The sequence below is a fragment of the Mastomys coucha genome, unplaced genomic scaffold, assembly GCF_008632895.1.
Source record: "Mastomys coucha isolate ucsf_1 unplaced genomic scaffold, UCSF_Mcou_1 pScaffold22, whole genome shotgun sequence".
Classification (NCBI taxonomy): Eukaryota; Metazoa; Chordata; class Mammalia; order Rodentia; family Muridae; genus Mastomys; species Mastomys coucha.
The window spans coordinates 150,188,577-150,201,932 of record NW_022196905.1 but is presented as its reverse complement, the minus strand read 5'-3'; positions in this window follow the sequence as shown (position 1 = coordinate 150,201,932).

The following is a 13,356-nucleotide window of genomic DNA, read 5'->3' as shown; positions in this document are numbered from 1 at the left end:
CTCTAGCTCCTTCATTGGAGACCCTGTACTCAGTTCAATGGATGGCTGTGAGCCTCTACTTCTGTATTTATCTGGCTCTGGCAGAGCCTCTCAGGAGACAGCTATATCAGGCTCCTGTCAGCCAGCACTTGCTGACATCCACAAGAGTGTCTGGGTTTGGTGATTGATTATGGGAAGGATTCCCATGTACAGCAGTCTCTAGGTTGTCCTTCCTTCAGTCTCTGCTCCATAGATTGTCTCTGCAACTCCTTCCATGGGTTCTTTTTTCACCCTTCTGAGAAGGATTGAAATATCCACACTTTGGTCTTCATTCTTCTTGAGTTTCTTGTAGTTTGTGGATTGTATCTTGGGTATTCCGAGCTTCTGGGCTAATATCCACTTATCAGTGAGTGCATACCGTGTGTGTTCTTTTGTGATTGGGTTACTTCACTCAGGATGATATTCTCCACATCCATCCATTTCCCCAAGAATTTCATAAATTAATGGTTCTTAATAGCTGAGTAGTATTCCATTGTGTAAATGTACCACATTTTTTTTGTATCCATTCCTCTGTTGAGGGACATCTGAGTTGTTTCCAGTTTCTGGCTATTATAAATAAGGCTGCTGTAAACATAGTGGAGCATGTGTCCTTATTACATGTTGGAGCATCTTCTGGGTATATGCCCAGGAGTGGTATAGCTGGGTCCTCGGGTAGTACTATGTCCAATTTCCTGAGGAAATGAAGCCACTTAGTGGTATGTTTGCACCTGCTCATCTTAATAGACAATGACACATCCTTTGAATTGTCCCATCAGTGTGTATTCTCACTAAACTCATACTCATGACACATGTTCTTTGCTAGTCTGTCTTTAAATTTTGAATTTTGTTAAATATTACAATGAATATACACATATGAAGAGTTTTTAAAAAACTGTTTGAATGTGGCAAATCCAATACTTTATTATAATTAAATATTTCAGCTTTCAACTGAACATAAAGATATTATTTTATTAAACAATACAGGTTTTAAAATTGGAAAAGTGAAATTGACACAATATCATTTCCAAGCACAACCCTGATTTTCTAAGAGTAACAAAACACAAGTCACAGATAGATACTGCATCTTGGCAGGTTTGTTTTCCTCTTTAGACATACTGTTCAGAGCTCATTCACACAAATTGCCATCTTCATTTGTCTTGCTTGATGTTAAATGAAGTTAAACATTGTATTGTGTTTTACTTAACAATTAGTGTCTTAGTATTTTAAACTCTTGCTTATTTCTATAGTTTCTAATATTGTTGTATTATAAAATATGTTTTCCCTTTTCCATATCTATAAATAAACAGATCCACAGATATTTTACTATGTAAGAATTTACTAATGTATATTACTCTGTTTTTCAATATTACTTATGTTTCAAATATCTTACTTTGTAAGCATATGCAAGAAAATAAAACAATGTTGTAGTAGCATTAATGAGGTTGAAGATTTATGTTATGAGCTATTGTAGTTATCAAGATCTTGTCTTTTTTATTTAATAATCTCATACAATGAGAATATTGTGACATTGTCTTCTGCATGAAGATTGCATTGACCTTTCTCAAATACAAATTCATGGACATACCTCTATTTCCATAGAGTGTTGTAACAATATGTTTTTTTAATGTTGCTTATAGTATAGTCTATATCTCACAATTTATGTCAAATGTAACTTCTAACAAGCATATATAAATATTAAACAGTAATAGCAGAAACTTGAGTCAAGGAAACAGAGTTCAAATTGCCTCCTTTGTCTTACATTGTCAGTAACAGTACAACCTGTTTACTCAATAGTCGATATTATTTCAACATTGTCCCTAAAGTTTTCTGTATATAAGCCTAGCAATTCCTAATAAACATAAGGAATTATGATATGATTTATAGAAAATGTATTTCAACTGAAATATTTTGATTGCGAAAACATGTAAAGCTACTAACATCAACTTCAAATAAAAAATCAGACACATTACTTGTTTCACTTAGGAGATACTTCTCAGGGACTAGGTATAATAATATGTTCACATACTCTATTATTGTTATTACTATTTATTATTATTATTATTATTATTATTATTATTATTTAATCTTTTTTACAGTACAGTTGTCATCTTCCTCCCAGTCCACCCTCCAACAGTTACTCATCCCATTCCTCCTCCCTCATCTCCAAGAGGATGACCACCCACATCCCCCACTGTACCTCCTCCCTCCCTGGGACCTTAAGTATCTCTAGGGTTAGGTACTTCTTCTCTCACTGCGGCCAGACCAGGCAGTCCTCTGCTAAATATATGTTGGGGGCCTCATATCAGCTAGTGTATGCTTCCTGGTTCACATAGTCTTAAATAAAAATAACTGAAAACCTTTCTGCAAGGAAAAATGATAACCTATAGATTAGCAAAATATCTTCCCTATCTCTACATCTGATAGAGGGATTATATCCAAAATATATAAAGAGTTCAAAAAGTTAGACTCCAAAACACCACATAACTCAATTAAAAATGGATTACAGAGCTTTACAGAGAATTCACAACAGAAGAATCTCTAATGGCCAAGAAGCATTTAAAGAAATGTTCAAAGTCTTTAGTCATCATAGAAATACAAATCAGAATGACTCTGAAATTCCACTTCAAACCAATCAGAATGGCAAAGATTAAAAAAAAACAAAAAACAAAAACAAACAAACAAACAAACAAAAAACCTCAAGTGGTGGCACATGCTGGCAAGAATGTAGACAAAGTACACTCCTCCATTGCTGTAAAATTGCAAACTGGTACAGCCATTCTGGATATCATTCTGGCAACTTAGAAAATTGGAACTTGTTCCACCAGACAATGCAGCTAAGCCATTCTTGGGCATATACCCAAAATATGCTCCACCATATCACAAGGACACATGTTCCACTATGTTCACAATGACCTTATTTGTAATAGACAGAAACTGGAAACAACCTAGACATCCTTCAACTGAAGAATGGATACAGAAAATGTGCTTCATTTACACAAAAGAATAATATTCTGCACTTAAAAACAAGAATATATTGAATTTTTCAGGCAAATGGGTGGAACTAGAAAATATAGAGTGAGGTAACTCAGACCTGAAGTGACATACATGGTATATACTCACTGATAAGTGGATATTATCCAAAAAAGTACAGAACACCTATGATATAATCCACAGACTATAAGAAATATAGCAAGCAGAAAGGCCCCAATGAGGATGTCTCAATTCCAATTAGAAAGGGAAAGCAAATAATCATGGGAGACAGAAGGAGGGAGGGATCTGGATGAGAGATGGGAGGTGGAGGAGAAAAGGGGAACAGGATCAGGAAACAGGGGAGACAGGAGAGAAGCCCAGATGGTCAGGAGAATGACTAGAAATAAGCAGTCTCGGGTGGGAAGTGTGTTACCCTCTAGAAAGTACAAGATACCTGAGAACTAAGGGACTCTAAGGACGCAATGGGGATGATGTTAGCCAAAGTGCCCAACAGTGGGGAGAAGGAACTGGAAGAGTCAACCTCCAGTAGTTAGACAGGGCCCCAAGTGGAGGGATGGGGTTTCTAACCTACAATCAAAATTTCTGCCCAAGAATTGTTCCTGTCTAAATGAACTGCAGGGACAAAAATGGAGTAGAGACTGAAGAAAAGTTAACCAGTCACAGGACTCCCCAATTTCAGTCCAATTGTTGAGTATAATTATCTGTGTCTGTCTTAGTCAGCTACTTCTTTGGCCTCTCAGAATATAGCCATGCTAGGCTCCTCTCTGTAAGCACACCATTGCATCAGTAATTGTCGCGGGCTGGCCAATCTTGGCCTCCCTTTAACCCGCGGGAGAAATGGGGTCCTAGTCAGGTCAACAAGGCATAGGCAAAGAAATGATGGCAGAGATGACACATGACGTATAAGATTTAAATGTATTTTTTAGAAATGGCATCAGACTTTTACAGTCATTGTAAAAGAGGGACGGTAAATCTGGCAGTTCAATAGTTGAGGTACATCTGAGGCTATCTGAAACATGTTGGGTTTAAAGCAGTATCTATCTCTTCTGGACTGGTGTTGTATCCCCCGGGCCCAAGCGCTCTGGGCCCGGGGGAATGCAGGTTGTATAAATCTGAGTCCTAGCCCATCTAAGTTCTAATGCTAGTCCTGTATGCAAGTCTAAGTCCTTCTTCTTTTTCCAGTCCTTCTCTTTGTCTTTGTCTTCGTGTTAGTCTCAGTTCTCTTATACAAAGTGAAAAGCAGGCTTAAGTAGCATATAACAAACAGAGTTGATGTCAAGAGTCATGTAGACAAGTGGGGGTTATAACAAGAGACACAAGACTGAAGTCACGTAGGCAGGTGACCCCCACACCAAAGTCAATAGGTTTTGGTAACTAGGTGTAAAGCAAGAGAAAGAAGAGTAGAGCCCTCCCTCTTGAGGTAATTAAGTATTCTTATGCTAATTCTCTGGTTCTAGCTAGAGACAATGACCAAGAGTTTATAATCTAGCATTTTCTGCTAATTTTCTGGTTCTAGCTGGGGCCAGGCAGTGGAGAGTTTCAACCTGACTTAACACTTTCAGCTAATGTCTTTAAGTAAAGAAAATACTTACTTTAAGAACAATTGTAAGCTATAGACAGCTTGGTATTAAACTAAAATAGTTGAAAACATTGTGTTGGCCAAGAGACAATGCCCAATCTTAACCATTTACAAATAATTTCTTGGGATACCTTTATGCCTAAATATGAGGCCGTGTTGACGATTAGAGAGACTAATCTAGAACACATCTGAGTTAAGACATACCAGTGACTAGTCTAAAATCCAAGAGACACAAAACTCCTTTTAAAGTCTTATTGCCTTTTATCTTTTATCAAAATTTTATCCCCGAAATTTTAAATGTGACTAAAATAGACGAGTGTACATAACAACTAATAGTGTCAAGCCTTGGACCCTCACCTTGAGATGGATCCCAAGTTGGGCTGGCCACTGGAATTACCTTCCCTCAGTCTCTACTCCATTTGTTCCTGTCTAAAACAACTATAGAGATAAAAATTGAGAAAAATGGAGGACAAGGTACATTTCTTCATGTAATTCTAAGATATTTGATATTCCTCTTTTGAGAATTCTGTTTAGTTCTCTATCCCATTTTTTACTTGGGTTATTTGGTTTGTTGGTGTCCAACATCTTGACTTATTTTTGTGTGTGTGTGTGTGTGTGTGTGTGTGTGTGTGTGTGTGTGTGTGTATGTGTGTATGAGCCCTTGGTCAGGTAAAGGGTTGATAAAGATATTTTCCAGATGTGTATGTTGTTGTTTGTCCTAATGACTGTGTTATTTGCCTTAGAGAAGCTGTTCAGTTTCATGAGGTCCCATTTATGAATTGTTGACGTTAGTACCTTAGCCAATAGTTTTATGTTTAGAAATATGACTCCTATACCAATGAGTAGGCTATTCCTGACTTTACATTCTATTAGATTTGGTTCACTGAATTTTACACTGAAGTCTTTGTACTTTGTCACATTTGGGGTTGAATTTTTTGCAGGATAACAAATATGAATCTATTTGTATTTTTGTACCAGCAGACATCTAGTTAGACCAACACCTTTTGTTGAAGGTGGTATCCCTTTTCTATTGTAAGGTTTTGGCTTCTTTGTGAAAACATCAAGTAACTGTAGCTGTGTGGGTTTTTTCCCCTGGGGCTTTGATTCAATTCTATGAATCCACGTGTCTAATTCTATACTAATACCATGCAGTTTTTACTATTGCTCTGCAGTACAGCCTAAAGAATAGTGATACCTCCAAAACTTCTCTTACTATTCAGGATTGTTTTAATTATTTTGCATTTTGTTGTTGTTATTTGTTTTTCTACATAAAGTTGGGCATTGTTCTTTCAACATATGTAAAGGGTTGTGCTATAATTTTAGTGGGGATTTCATTGAATCTATACATTGCTTTCAGTTAGATGGCCATTTTAACTATGTCAATCCTACCAACTCATGAGCATGGAAAATATTTTGATCTTTTTATATCTTCCTCAACTCAGATACTTGAAGTTCTTTTCATATAAATCTTTCACTTGCTTTTTTATAATTACACCTAGATATTTTATATTATTTGTGGCTAATGTGAAGGGTATTGTCTCCCTAACTTCCTTGTCTGCCCATTTATTGTTGTATGAAGGAGGGCTACTGTTTTCTTTGAGTTAATTTTTTATCAGGCTACTTTGGTGAAGTTGTTTATCAGTTGTAGGAGTTCTCTGGTAGACTTTTGAAGGTTACTTATATACACTATCATATTATCTGAGAATAGCAATACTTTGACATCTTCATTTTCTATTTGTATTTCCTTTATCTCCTTTAGTGTTCTTATGGTTCTAGTTAGAAATTCAAGTAATATTTTATTTTGTTTTTTTTGTTTGTTTGTTTGTTTTTTCGAGACAGGGTTTCTCTGTGTAGTTCTGGCTGTCCTGGAACTCACTCTGTAGACCAGGCTGGCCTCGAACTCAGAAATCTGCCTGTCTCTGCCTCCCAAGTGCTGGGATTAAAGGCGTGCGTCAGCACTGCCTGGCTCAAGTAATATTTTAAAGAGATTGGGAGAGAATGGACAGCCTTGTCTTGTCCGAAATTTTAGTAGAATTGTTCTAAGTTTCTCTCTTTTTAATTTGATAATGGTTATTGGCTTGCTGTACATTGCCTTTATTGTGTTTAGGTATGTACCTTTACCACTGATCTCTCCAAGGCTTTTAACATGAAGGGGTCTGGTATTTTGTCAAAGGTTTTTTCAGCATCTAATGAGATAATCACCTGATTTTTTTATTTCAGTTTGTTTATATTGATTTATTTGTTTGATTATGTTGATGGAATTCCTTGTATTGAACATTCCCTGAATCCCTGGGATGAAGCCTTCTTGATCATGGTGAATGATATTTTGATGCAGTTTTCGGATTTGTTTTGCAAAATTTAGTTGAGTATTTTTTGTCGATGTTCCTGAGCAAAATTTGTCTGAAATTCTCCCTTGTTTGTTGACTCCTTCTGTGGTATGTATATCAGGATGACTGTGGCCTCATAGAATGAATTTGGCAGTGTTCCTTCTGTTTCTATTTTGTGGAATTATTTAAGGAATGTTGGCATTATCTCTTCTTTGAAAGTCTGGTAGAATTCTCTGCTAATACCATCTGGCTCTGGGCTTTTTGGGGGGTTGGACTTGGAAGAATTTAATGAAAATTTCTAATTTCTTTAGGATTTATAGGACTAATGAGGTAGTTTACTTGATCTTGATTTAACTTTGATAAGTATTATCTATCTAGAAAAATCATCCATTTCATTTAGATTTTCAAGTTTTATGAAGTGAGACTTTTGAAGTAAGATTGTAATGATTTTGAATTTTCTTAGTTCCTGTTGTGATGTCTCTATTTTCATTTCTGATTTTGTTAATTTGGATACTGTCTCTGTACTATTTAGTTAGTTTGGCAAAGGATTTGTCTATCCTGTTGATTTTCTCAAAGAACCATCTCTTGGTTTTGTTGATTCCTTATATTGTTCTCTTGTTGCTGATTGATTAATTTCAGCCCAGAATGTGACTATTTCCTGCCGTCTTGATTGTGTCTCCTTTTTGTTCTAGAGCTATCAGGTATGCTGTCAAGTTACTAGTATGAGATCTCTCTACTTTCTTTATGAAAGCAGTTAGTGCCTCTTAGCACTGATTTCATTTTATCCCATAAGATTGAATATGTTATGACTTCATTTTCATTGAATTCTACAAACTCTTAATTATTTGCCTTACATTTTTCCTGACTAAGTGATCATTGGAGAGTTTTTTAGTTTCCATGAGTATGTGGACTTTTTGTTTTTTGTGTTGTTGAAATTCAGCCTTAAAACATGGTGATCTTGTAAGATGCAAGAGGTTATTTTAATCACCTTGTATCTGTTAAGATTTACTTTATGCTGGATTATATAGTCAATTTTGGGGAAGGTTTCATGAGATACTAAGAAAGTATATTCTTTTAGTTTTAGGTGAAAGGTTCTGTAGAATTCTGATAGATTCTTTTGGCTCATAACATCTCCTAGTTTCATTATTTCTCTTTTCCATCACCTGTCCATTGGTGACAGTGAAGTATTGAATCTCCTACTATTTTTGTGTGGTGTTTTAACTCAAAACCAACAGCAAATTTGGGACATTATGTAAAGAGCAAAGTTAACAATAATAGGAACAAAAGAGGATGAAAGTTCCCTGTTCAAAGTGCCAGAAAATATCTTTACAAAATCATAGAAGAAAACTTTCCTAATCAAAGACATGGCTATAAACATACAAACAGCTTACAGAACATCAAATGGTTTGACCAGAAATTAAAATCCTCCTACCATTTAATAATCAAAACACTAAGCGTACCGAACAAGGAGAGCAAGGAGAGAATATTAAAACCTGCAAGGGAAAAAGCTCAAGTAACATATAAAGAAAGACCTTTCAGAATTAATATCATTTTTCAACATAGACCTTAAAAGCCAGAAAATTCTGGACAGATGTTTTCAGGACCCTAAGTGACCACAAATTCACTTACCCAGCAAAACTTTCAGTCACCATAGATGGAGAAGCAAATACACTCCATGACAAACCCAAATTTAAACAGTATTTTTCTACTCATCCAGACCTACAGAGGATAGATGTTAGCTGGATTACCCTGCTGGCAGCAGGACTTCTTGGGCAGGCATGAGAAGCTGTGGGCCAGAAAATGGAGGTTGGGGCATCTAACTCTGCTGGCTGTGCCTCAGGCAAATCCTACTGGCATGGTGTTGGGGTGTCAACAACCATCTAGGAGAAGCTAAGGCTAGCAGTAACATTCCTGGAGGTGGCACATTGTTTTGGCTTATTTTGGGTAGACTCTGAAAGACAAGTTCCCAAGACATTTCATCTCAGCATTTCCTTTTGCATCTGATATGCCTTTTCCTATCATTTTCATATAATCTAATGATTCCTGGGCATTAGCCCACCCTATTGGGCAGATTTCCTGCATATCAACAGAAAGATAAATTGTCATGAATCAATGCTGTTTAGATTTTATAGAATTTCTGATTTGATTCAAATAATTTTTGGAGAAAGTTTTAAAAGATGGTTTTTGTTATTTTGCCAGAAAGATATAAGTTAGAATCAAGAATAGAATGTGCTTAGAATAGTAAGTAAAAAGTATATAATAAGGAACACAATGAGCCTTTGCAATTACACTAAGAAGAGAAATAGGGTTGGGACAAATTTGTGATCAAAGAAAAACATTCATTCTAGGTCAGATCCAAGGATGAGGCCACAGGTATGCACTTTAATGAAACACTGTTTTAAACTTAATTAACAACATCCTCTGTAACTCCCCTTTTGTGTAACATTTTATCCCTAAGGTAATTTTCTTTTTATTTTTCTTTTACTTTTTTTTTGTAAGAAGGTATAAGAAAACTGGAGAAGAGGAATAAATTGTGACATCTGGGGCTCTGCTTCATCTACCCACCAAATGTATGTGTATGGCTTAGAGATCTTATTCACTTTACATCCTGTTCACTGCCTCCTTCTGGTCACTCCCTTTCACAATCCTTCCCCTATCTATACTCTCCTTCATCCCTGAGCTGGTGTGGGTCCCCTGGGTATCTCCAAACCCTTAAGCTTCTTAGAGGCTACGCACTTCCTCTTCCACCTAGGCCAGATAAGGCAGCCTAGCTAGAAAAACTTATCCCACCCACAGACACCGGTTTTTGGGATATACCCCTCTCCAGTTGTTTGGGATCCATATGAGGACCAAGCTGCCCATGTACTATATATGTACAGGGAGACATAGTTCCAGCCCATGTCTGTTTTTAGTTGTGGGTTCAGATTCCCCAAGAGTTCAGGTTAGTTGACTCTGTTGACCTTTCTGTGGAGTTCCTATCCTCTTCAGTGCCCACAGTCCTTCCTCCTATTCTTTCATAAAAGTTCCAATCTCTATCCACTCTTTAGTTGTATGTGTGTGTGTTTGTATTGCTGTTACGGAATTATTTTTTACCTGTGTTTTCTTGGGTGTTGTGAATCTCCTTTGTTTGGAATTTTTCTTCAAGACTCTTCTGTAGAAATGGATTTGTGAATAGACATTTTTTAAATTTGGTTTTCTCATAGAGTGCAGGGAACAGGGTATAGTTCAGTGTTGTTGGGCATGTTTTAAAGGGACTTGGTGGGCCCAGTGAGAAAATTCTTAATCTGCACTTTATTTCATTGAAATTAAAGGGTTGTAACAAAGTACATGAGGTGAGCTATTTCTCTCTGCTCTTCATACTACCCTTGGTTCTTTCCCTAGCTCTTCTCCACCTTATCCCTCTAGAGAATTGTGTCACTGCCTAGTTGTCTTCCTGGAAAAATGTTCCATCAACTGGATATTTAGGTAATATGACATTGTCCTTCAGAAGACACCATTCCTATGAGGACCGCAGGGACACTTTAAGTTCTATCACCTAATCTCTGACAAAGGAGAGGATTCTCTGTCATCTTGAGTTGATTAATTTCTAATTTCTCTTAATGGTTTTTTAAAGCCTTTTAAAAGTCCTAGTTTAAACTTAGGCTCATTCAATGATACTTCTTTTGACATTTTAAGCACTTAACTTTGTCTCATAATTTCAAGATATTGAGAAAATCTACTTGTCCTTCAATGTCCTGGCTACAAGGACTAGGTTTTGACTTAACATTCATGCAAGCTTTTTCAAGAAAATATACATTCTTAAGATTAATTTGGGTTTTCAATATTTTCATAAACATCCTGTTGTTTCCAAGAGTTGGTTTCAATTTTACAATAAGCAATAAAAAACAAAACAATAAATATTAAATTATAGGTTATGAAAAGTACAAAACTGTTTATAGAAACCAATAGTATAGAATTCCTATTTATCATGAGCATATTAAGTGATTAAAAATTTATATTTTCAAACATAAAATTTCAAAATATATACTTATGTAGACAGTACAATAAATTGGGTATTTTTGCCATAGATGCCAACATTTTAATTGTGAAATTTGAAAGTTAAAGTAGCTCATAAGTACAACTAAGGCTACACTAACTATACACAAACAAACCCCAAGTCACAGAGAGATGAACTTTTGAAAAGAAACATGAGTTGGCTTGTCTCCTGTCAGCAGTATCTTGTGATGTAGTTTAGAGCTTTGAATATAGATTAATAGCACTTTGGGCTATACATTTCTCTTCTTCCCTAAAGTAATAGTTTTTTTAAATTGAATATTGAATTGACAATATGAATATTTATTTACTTTCTTCAGAAACATAATAGTGTTTAAAAACTAAAAGAAAATATTGCCTTGCCAAACTTTCTTTCTTGGCTTTAGATATTACCCAATGAGAAAGTATTTGATTTTGTTTTCTTATTTATTTGATAAGTCTTACTTAGTATCTGAAAAAAAAAGCAATTAGAATTGCTGTTTAAAATATAATCTGTAGTAATATGAAATGAAATGATCTTTTTTTCCTAGGAGAAAATGGTGTTCATTTCATATCAGTTTATAGCAGGTGTAGAAAGATCAATGTATCAGATGATTTGAATAATTTTAGCCAATTCCTGCTGATATTTTAATGTATATGTACATTTTATACAATTATTTAATTATGGCATTAAAACATTCCATACAAACTATATCTACAAATTTCAACGTATAAATGTGAGCTATAAACAGCACTCTGCAGCCCCTGCAGTGTAGAGTGACTGACCAGCTGCTAAGAAATTTCAGCAATTGCCGTTGTACAGGATGTTAACATATTTATCAGATACTTGAGATGAAAAAATGGTATTTCATGGGGACTTTTTACCCTGTGCCATCTGGTCCTGAGGTGCCTATTACATAGATTATTGACTCATTAAAGTCAATGAGGTGAATAACACAATTAAGCTTGTTTACTTATCATGTTATAGTCAGTTAACATTGAGATGTAACTTCCCATTTCTTTACCACCACACAGCACAAGCTCATTCCAGGAATACTTAGTGATACCACAAACTATTCTCAGAATACTATCTTTCAAAATTATAGTGCAATTTAAGGTGCATGAATATTTGAAGCTATGTTTTAACATATAAATGGCATATAACCATCACAATGAAAATCAGTCTTTCCAATTAAAATAATAAAGCAGAATAAGTGGCCAATGGGGACTTACCACAGGAAACACATTCCTGAACTCCACTAATCACCCAGTTGCAGATGGTGGTGAATCTGAAAATAGCTCACATAAAATATGGTTCTATTCATGGATATAGGAGAGCAAAAGGTTATATTATTGATTTATGAAAACTTATTGTCAAAATGAGGGCTAAAAATGCACTACAAGATAAGCTTTTAAGTATACATTCACAAATAGTTGGAAAAAATAAAGACACCAGTTTCACATTTTATAATTCCCTCAATATCACATAGCAAAATTAAGGCTAAAATAGCTTTGGCCTAAATTTATATAATTACAGGCTAAAGTCTACAGATATTGTACACTTATATAATTATATTATTTAATGTACTTCTATGAAGTAATACTTGAAATAATCTAAATGTACGTTTCTTATGGACTGTTAATTATATGGCATATAGAAATGTTCATTCACTATACTCATGGAAATTTCAGATAAATCCATGAATTGTCATTAATGATACCCCAGTAATTTACACTGTCCTTAAAATAAATATGGAAAAGTTATTTCAACATCTAGTGCTTCATAGTATACATGCACTATGATATAGGGTCACACATATATTTGTATAGGTAAGTAAATGTCATATATATGTGGATAGGTAGAAGTTTTTTACATAGGTAGTTGATATTTAGTTTATACATCAAAATATGATAGATACACAATAGATAGGAAGGTAGATAGATATAGATAGATGGATAGATAGATAGATAGATAATAGGTAGATGATAGATAATTGCAGCATAATGAATGTTATAAAATGTCTTCAACCCCATCTTGTAGGACATGTAATTTTAGGGGTTTTGTCCCCATTTCATGTCTCTTCTGTCTACCAAACAACAAATTACTTTTAAAAAAGAAATTCATTAATAAATAACTTCAACCTATATTAAAGCTAAAAGAAACACTCATTGAATGTGAAATGTGTTATTATTTTTAGCATACAATTTCTACTAAGTAGAATCCAAGTAATATTCCATAAATGAAGTTTTTACAGGTTATATCAGTATATCTTCAACTAAATATAGACAAAGATGTTTGATAGATATTACCAATTCAAATAGATTATATATAATTGTATGTTTTTTTAAAGAGAATAAATAGAGGATCATTAACTATTAAACTTATATAAATAATATGTTGAAAAAATATTTACAAAAGCCATTGTTCCT